Genomic DNA, 7,394 nt, shown 5'->3' on the forward strand with positions numbered 1-7,394 from the left:
TTCATTCTTAAAATTAAATAATAAAATGAGGTGGCTTAAGGTGAAGAGAGAAAAGCCTACTTTATAATATACTACTCGGTTGTCCGCGCTACGCGCGGGAGTTTATTATGTTGTTTATGAATAATTAGTTTGTATTTTATTTTCTCCTTATTTTTTTCACTATACCATACTTTACTTTTTTAAAACTTAAATTGTGTTTGTATAGTAAAACTATTGAGTTTTAGCTTCATTAGTTGTTGAGAAATTAAGTGTGTATAGTATAAGTCGAAGTGTGGGCGTAAATGGAAGTGCGGTTAAGAATCATTGAGAAACGTGTGCTATTAGGGTTTTACCAAATATAGATCTAGATGTTAATATTTTGGGCCCTTTAATATGTTGGCATGGAATTTGAACATGATTTGTAAGTTTCGAACGGATTGTTATATTTTTAATTGTTTACATTATCTCTTTATATATTGTCATAATTTATTATTTTTTTGTTTTACGTTTTCTTTTTTTGGATTTGTCATACTTTATATCTCGTAATGATCATTTATATACTATTATATATTTTTCTGATTTTATGTTTTATATTTTTTTTTGTTTTTTCATATGGAACAATTTTTAAATTTAACATATTAGTATAATTTACTTTATATTTAGTTTATTTCATTTAATAATGTTTTTTATTTTAATTTTCAATTTTATGAAATATAGTTAATTTTTTATTTTGTTTATTAGTTTAACATATGAGCTGTATTGGAAAAAAATAGTTAAATTCATATTGGAAACTTTTAAAGAAATATTATTTTTATTTTTACCTTTTTATATGTTTATAAAAAATGAGAATTCATGTTTTGGTCCGACCTTTCTCACTTATGTTAGAAAATGTTTTGAGACATAAATTAGATAGACTTATATTCTCAAAATTTCTTACTTTTTGCTCTATTCTCGTTAAATCCCATTATATTTAGGTTTACATTGTGTAAATATAATCATATATATATTTTAAACATTAACTAAAAATTATAATCTATTATTTATATATTTGTTAGTATAATCAATTTTTAGTAACAATAATTAGTCAGTTTTTTTAACTTTTAATTAATTATCTTTTTTAGCTTTATAATGTATAATATAAAAAAGACCTTTCATATTCATTTTTGAAAAACTTATTTACATAGGTTTAAATATTAAAATTAAATGATAAAATGGTATAATTAATTTTAAAAACTAAATAATAAAATGAGGTGGATGATGATGTGGCTTAAGGAGAAAGAGAAAAAAAGTTAACTTTTTTATATATATATATATATATATATATATATATATATATATATATATATATATATATATTTGGCTAAATACAGTTTTATAATTTATATAGAAGTACTTAGGTATGTTGTACTTTTTTGATGACAAAAAAAAAGAGAAAGGTGATATTGTATGCGAAATTTGTCTATCATGTATCGATTCTATAGAGCAACCTAATCATATAGTCTCTTGATTCTTTTCTCTGTGACTGTATTGATGAAATTATCTCACTAGACCTTGTTCAAATAGCAGCAATATAAACCTGGTTACACAGCTCCTCGACAACTGTTTCACTACACATGCATCTATATGGATCTCAGGTACTTTTCTTGATCTTGCTTTGATACCCTTCGTTGTTGTTGCTATTATACTCTCGTTGTTGGAAACGGGACTAGATCTTCGTAATCCTTATTTTCTAACCTGGTGATCATGAGCTCTACTCATTTCATTTCAAAGAATGGAAACAGCATCCTTTGAATTCTAAAAATTATAAATATCGTTCTTGTCGAGATATTGAAACCTAAAACATATATTTTTGGGGTCTTTTTGGTTATGTGAAGCTATAGTACTTGTTCCTTTATTCTCTCTTTGTTGCAAATTAGCATATGAGACATTGCCTCTGATATTGATAACATTAATTGCCGGAAAGACCTGAACTTCATGTTCCCGTAAACTAAGACCTGAACCTTAACTATATCATGATCAAATATATTCTAAGCTTGAGAAAATGTGATTGAAGGATTATCAAAATAAATGTTGATAGCCCACACGGGCGTGGTCTAGTGGGCAGAATCACGAAGGGGAGGTTGTAACGAGCTACCCGGCCGGGTCGATCCCCACTAAACACTACTCCACAAACGTATGGGGTGGCAGGGGTTTTCACATGGCTCCTCCTGTCCCCGGGATTAGTCAGATCTCATGGTCCGTTGACCCGATCGAGAACCAGCTAGGGAGAAAAGTCCCCGGCCGCTACCTGGCTCGGAACTCATGATGTACGTTGAACCGGATTACCCGAGTTATATAAAAAAAATGTTGATATTCCCATTTCAAAGGAAAAAAGCAAAAAATAATAAAAGAGTCCTAAAATATACATCTTAAAATTGAAAATCCTTAAACATTAACAACTGACGATTGTGGTTGATTCACATGCTTCCACCAATCTCGTAGTTCTTGCACTCTGTTGCATAATCCTTTCCATAGATGCGGACAACCTGGTGCAATAATGACGGCTACGGAATATAGCAAACATGGTAAACCGAAGTGTAGAGCCAAGGGAGGAGAAATCAAATAGAGGAGCTCGAGGAAAACACAAAACCCAAACAGGTGATAGATGCGTCCAAAGGTTGTAGCTTTTAATGCTAAGATATTATTCTCGATTGCCTTCAACCAGTAGATGCAACTAAGTATACCAAAAATAACGTAGTATACAATGGAAACTATCAAAATTGGAAAAACTAGTGTATCTCTACTTAAGGGAATCTTGTGGGTTATCATATACACGATCGCTGCAATGTTAAGAATGATAATAATACTGCTCATGGCAACATCGTATCGTAGGTTCTTGTTCATCCTACAATAAACCATTAACATATAATATAAGAACTTTACATAATCAATCTTCTTTTGTTACATAAATGGACACAAAAGAGATAAAAAGGTAAATCATATATTGATATATGTAATCTACTTACCACCATACACGGAGGAGGCTAGGAGATTCATGGACGATTGTAAAATCAGTAGTCATGGCTTCTTCGATATATTTTTGTTTTCTGATAAATAATGTGGAACAAAACTGTGTAAATTAATGATGCGTGGCTCCTTTGTTAAACCCTAATGTGTATTAGTGTATATATTATTTTATTTTGGGTTTTTGGATATATGAATCGGTTTTTGGTTAGGATAAATCTGGTGAAATATAAAGAATCCTTTTGGATTTATATTATAATTATTTTGTTTTGTTCTTTAGAAAAATATAGATCCATAAACAATGGTCGCGGTGGTGTAAAAATGTGATGTATCCAGAAAAAAGAAAAAATTGGGATTCTCAAGTAGATATTATGAAGAGTAAATTTGGAAAATTACTTTTGAACATGGATACTGATCAGATCTTATATGTATTTTTAGTAATATGCTACAAATCAAAGTAAGGGGAAGACATTATGGCCGGAACGATTGTGACGGCTCATGTTTCTTCTGCCTGACCGACATACTAACCAAGGCTTTAGGATCTTTGGTCACTTTCTTTTCGAAGTTGGGTATTCAAAATTTGTATGCTCCAACTTTAGGGGTTAATAGGATAATGACTATCTCGAAACGATAACTAGTAAATATGTGTTTGTGTATATCTTAATAGCTCTATCCTTATCTTTTACTTACACTTGTATAAATACCTTGCCTATGAGGCTTGCATCAATCAGATCAACAAACTCTATACCTTTGTGCCTAGTTTGATACTATGAAACATCTGACTTACTGATTCACTTCCTCTATACAGATCACTCCAAATGCATTTATAAACAATCATTATACCACTAGACTACATGTTGATCATCTAGAACATGTTATCTTAAATTTGAATATGTGATGTCCCCAACAATTTAATATTAAGTACAGAAGCAGCAAAACACTAAAGAATAAGTAAATAACATGATTATATTTGATTAAATCCCATCTATTAAAGTATACAAAAAATTGCATGAACTCGGAACCCTTAATTAGCACAATATTAGCCCATTCAACGTTTCCCCAAACTTCATCAATATCATCACGTCTTTCAAGTGCAATCATTGCACACCAAATCCCTTTCTCTTGGCAAGGAGCATTATGCACGAGCTGTTCCCATAAGAGTAAAAGTTTCCCACCTTAGTTAGCTATTTCAATCATACCATAAGGTAGCTTCTTGTTCAACTTATCTAAACCTCTAATTACTCTCCATCCCTTACGTTTAGAGTCATACCACCAACAGCTCTGTTTATCACAATAACACCTTATATTATTTATCACACGTTTCACGGATGATTTTTTTGTAGCCTCCTATTTACCTTCTTTTGGATCGTAAACAGAGTCTTTCTTCGCGTTGCTTCTAACATAAAGCTTTCCTTGGAAAGCGCCTATTCTACTAATAGAAGGAAAGCGGAGCTTAGCGCCAGGGTCAGGTAAAGGTTCCCAAGTTTGAGTCTTTATATCGAAAACCTCACCCCAATTCTGCGGATTTATCTGCCCCGCAACCTCCCAAGACGTATATTTTCCCGTTGAGAAATCTCGCACAGGCTTTCACTCGAGCTGTAGTCATGTTTGGGAGTTCACGCAAAAAACATTCATGATCCTTACTATGGAGCCACAATTTGGAGGACGGACCATTGCCTTGGCTGAGTCCATACATTTCTGAACCAGTCCAAATCTTGTACAGTAGTACAAAAGGATAGTATGAAGAAGGTGTACGTACCAACCGAGTAACTCCGGTAGACCTCTAAGGAGAGTTTCGGGTAGTACGATCTTGACATGCTGGCTAAACAGCTCAAGATGATTTCATCTGGAAGCGACAAAAACGATGGATTTGCCACTTCAGAATTTATAGTAGAGTACAATCTTCTTTTCTTTCCAGAAAAACTCCTAGTAGAGAACAATATTCTTTTCTTTGTAGAAAAAGTCATAGTAGAGGAAGATTTTTAAAGTATGACCACAAAATATATCCTTTAACCGTGCCTGTTACATAAACACCACGAAGAGCTAAGCTAGATCGAGGATACAACAAAATAAAGAAGCAGAAGAAACCAGAAAGAGAAGACTTGTCAAGGGAACCAAAACTGTGATTGAATGTTTAAACCCCTAAAGTAGTGAAGTTTTTGTTTTTTTTTTTGTCATCAAAGTAGTGAAGTCAACGTATGTATATACACCTTTTTCTAAATGGGCCTATGCCAAGGGCGAAGCAAAATGGGCTGGGGGGGGGGGGGGGGGTGTTTGGTGTTTGAGTGAACTGGTGAAGCGTACAGAACCGAAACAGAAAAAGCAAAACATGTGATGAACAATAGTGTTACAGACTTACAGGTCATAGAGTGAAGTCTAGTTTTTTTTTTTTGTAAAAGGTTAAATTTTATTCCAAATTTTCAAATTTGTGACAGAAATTACCAAGAAAACAAGTAGCGGAAAAACAAAAATCTGCAGAAAAAACGACAACAACAGTGTTTCTTTTTCGTTTCCGCTTTTAAGTCTAGTTTTTTGCCATTGCAATTTGATGATTAAATTAATACTTAATTTTTCATTTTACTATTTGTGAAACTAGTTTATATATTAGAAATTACAAATATACATATATGTGGCCATTCGTGTACAACTGTCACCAAAAACATCTACTTCATCGAAACCCTAACTTTTCATTGAGTTCCTTCTCACGGAGTCAAACGTTCGTGATGAATTTTTCTAATGTCCTTTACCTGCATGCCCTGAATTACTAGGTCGTGCTTCAATCTTGATTCCTCTAATCATCGTTTTATCCCAACCTCGTTCTATTTCAGTTCCAAACAAAACAAAAGACGATTAAGAGAGTTAAATTTTCAAAGCCTATTACAAAAAAGAAAAAAGAGAGTTAAATTTTCCAAATTTTGAAAAAGAAAATAAAGATGGATTGATCAATTTGTTCAAACAAATTTTATTGAATGCTATATAATATTTATATTTTCAATATAATCGATTTCAGAGATGAATGATATATTTCATATAATTTAGAACTTACTTGTTTTGGAAGATTCATAAGGTAGTCCAGCAAGTGCTGTGTTTGATGATGCAGATAATAAGAGAAGAAGCAACGTTATTAACCAAGCCATGTACATTTTCTTTCTTGGTATATATAACTTTTATGACATTGTAACTTGTAATATTGGTGTATATATAATATATATGTAGAGAAAATGCACTCTGGTCAAGTTGAATAGGTCGTTAGTTTTGGTTTTAACGAAGAATAAGTATTTATTTTGATTAATTCATAACCCATAAAACGTTTATTTGTAAATTGACTAATCTTTTTTTGTAGTTTTAGAAGAATAGAAGATGCTCTTCTGACTTTTCGATTTCTTGTCTAAGAAGAAGTCTTTTCTATTATATCTACGGTTTGGTCCAAATCCTTCGTAGTTTTAATATATATATATCATACATGAACCCGTGGTACACGGCGGATATTAATTTTTGCTATTTTGTTAAAACAAAAATAAAATATTTTTATATGGTTAGTATTAAAGTACATAATGATTAATCAAGTTGTCTATATGATTTACATATGTTTTGTTTAGTGAATTATGGATGGTTGCTTTTAAGATAACACACGGCCCATAGAGCAGCCTTCCAATGTGCTTGCTTAGGAGCATCCATAAACTGAAACAAAACATGTATAGCATAGGACAATTCGGGTCGAGTTACACGAAGATAGATAAATCTTCCTACCAACCGTCGATAACGAAACGGGTCCGGGAGTGTGTCACCACCAGCCAAAGCCAACTTATGGTTCTGTTCGATCGGATGTGATACCGGCTTAGCACCAAGTAAACCCGTATCCGCAATAATGTTAAGGGTGTATTTCCGTTGAGACAAATACATACCAGATGAGCTACGAGCCACTTCAATGCCCAAAAAATATTTAGAGATACCAAGGTCTTTCATATGAAAACATTTACCAAGATACTCTTTAAAATCGGCAATAACCTTTGAAGAACTACCACAAATAATGAGATCATCCACATAAACCAACACATGTAAACGAGTATCATGATCAGCAAATGTGAATAAAGAGTAGTCCTTTAAGCATTGTTGGAAACCATACTCTTTTAAAGAAGCCGAGAGTTTAGCAAACCAACACCTCGGAGCTTGACGGAGACCATATAAAGACGTGTAGTCGACATACCAATTTCTTATCATCAGTCCGAAACCTCGGAGGAAGACGAATAAACACCTCCTCATCTAAATCACCGTGGAGAAAGGCATTATGAACGTCCATTTGATGAACTTCCCAATCTCGAGCAACATCAATTTCCAAAAATGTCCGCATAGTAGTCATTTACACACTAGTGCAAACGTATCCTAATAATCAATGCCTTCGGTCTGGTTAT

At 32.8% G+C, this 7,394-nt stretch overlaps 1 pseudogene; it reads right to left on the bottom strand.

Annotated features, from left to right (window-relative positions):
* Positions 1-2,403: 2,403 nt before the first annotated feature.
* LOC17878530 lies at positions 2,404-4,949 on the bottom strand (annotated as a pseudogene).
* Positions 4,950-7,394: the final 2,445 nt, after the last annotated feature.

This window comes from Capsella rubella, unplaced genomic scaffold (assembly GCF_000375325.1).
Source record: "Capsella rubella cultivar Monte Gargano unplaced genomic scaffold, Caprub1_0 scaffold_7, whole genome shotgun sequence".
Lineage (NCBI taxonomy): Eukaryota > Viridiplantae > Streptophyta > Magnoliopsida > Brassicales > Brassicaceae > Capsella > Capsella rubella.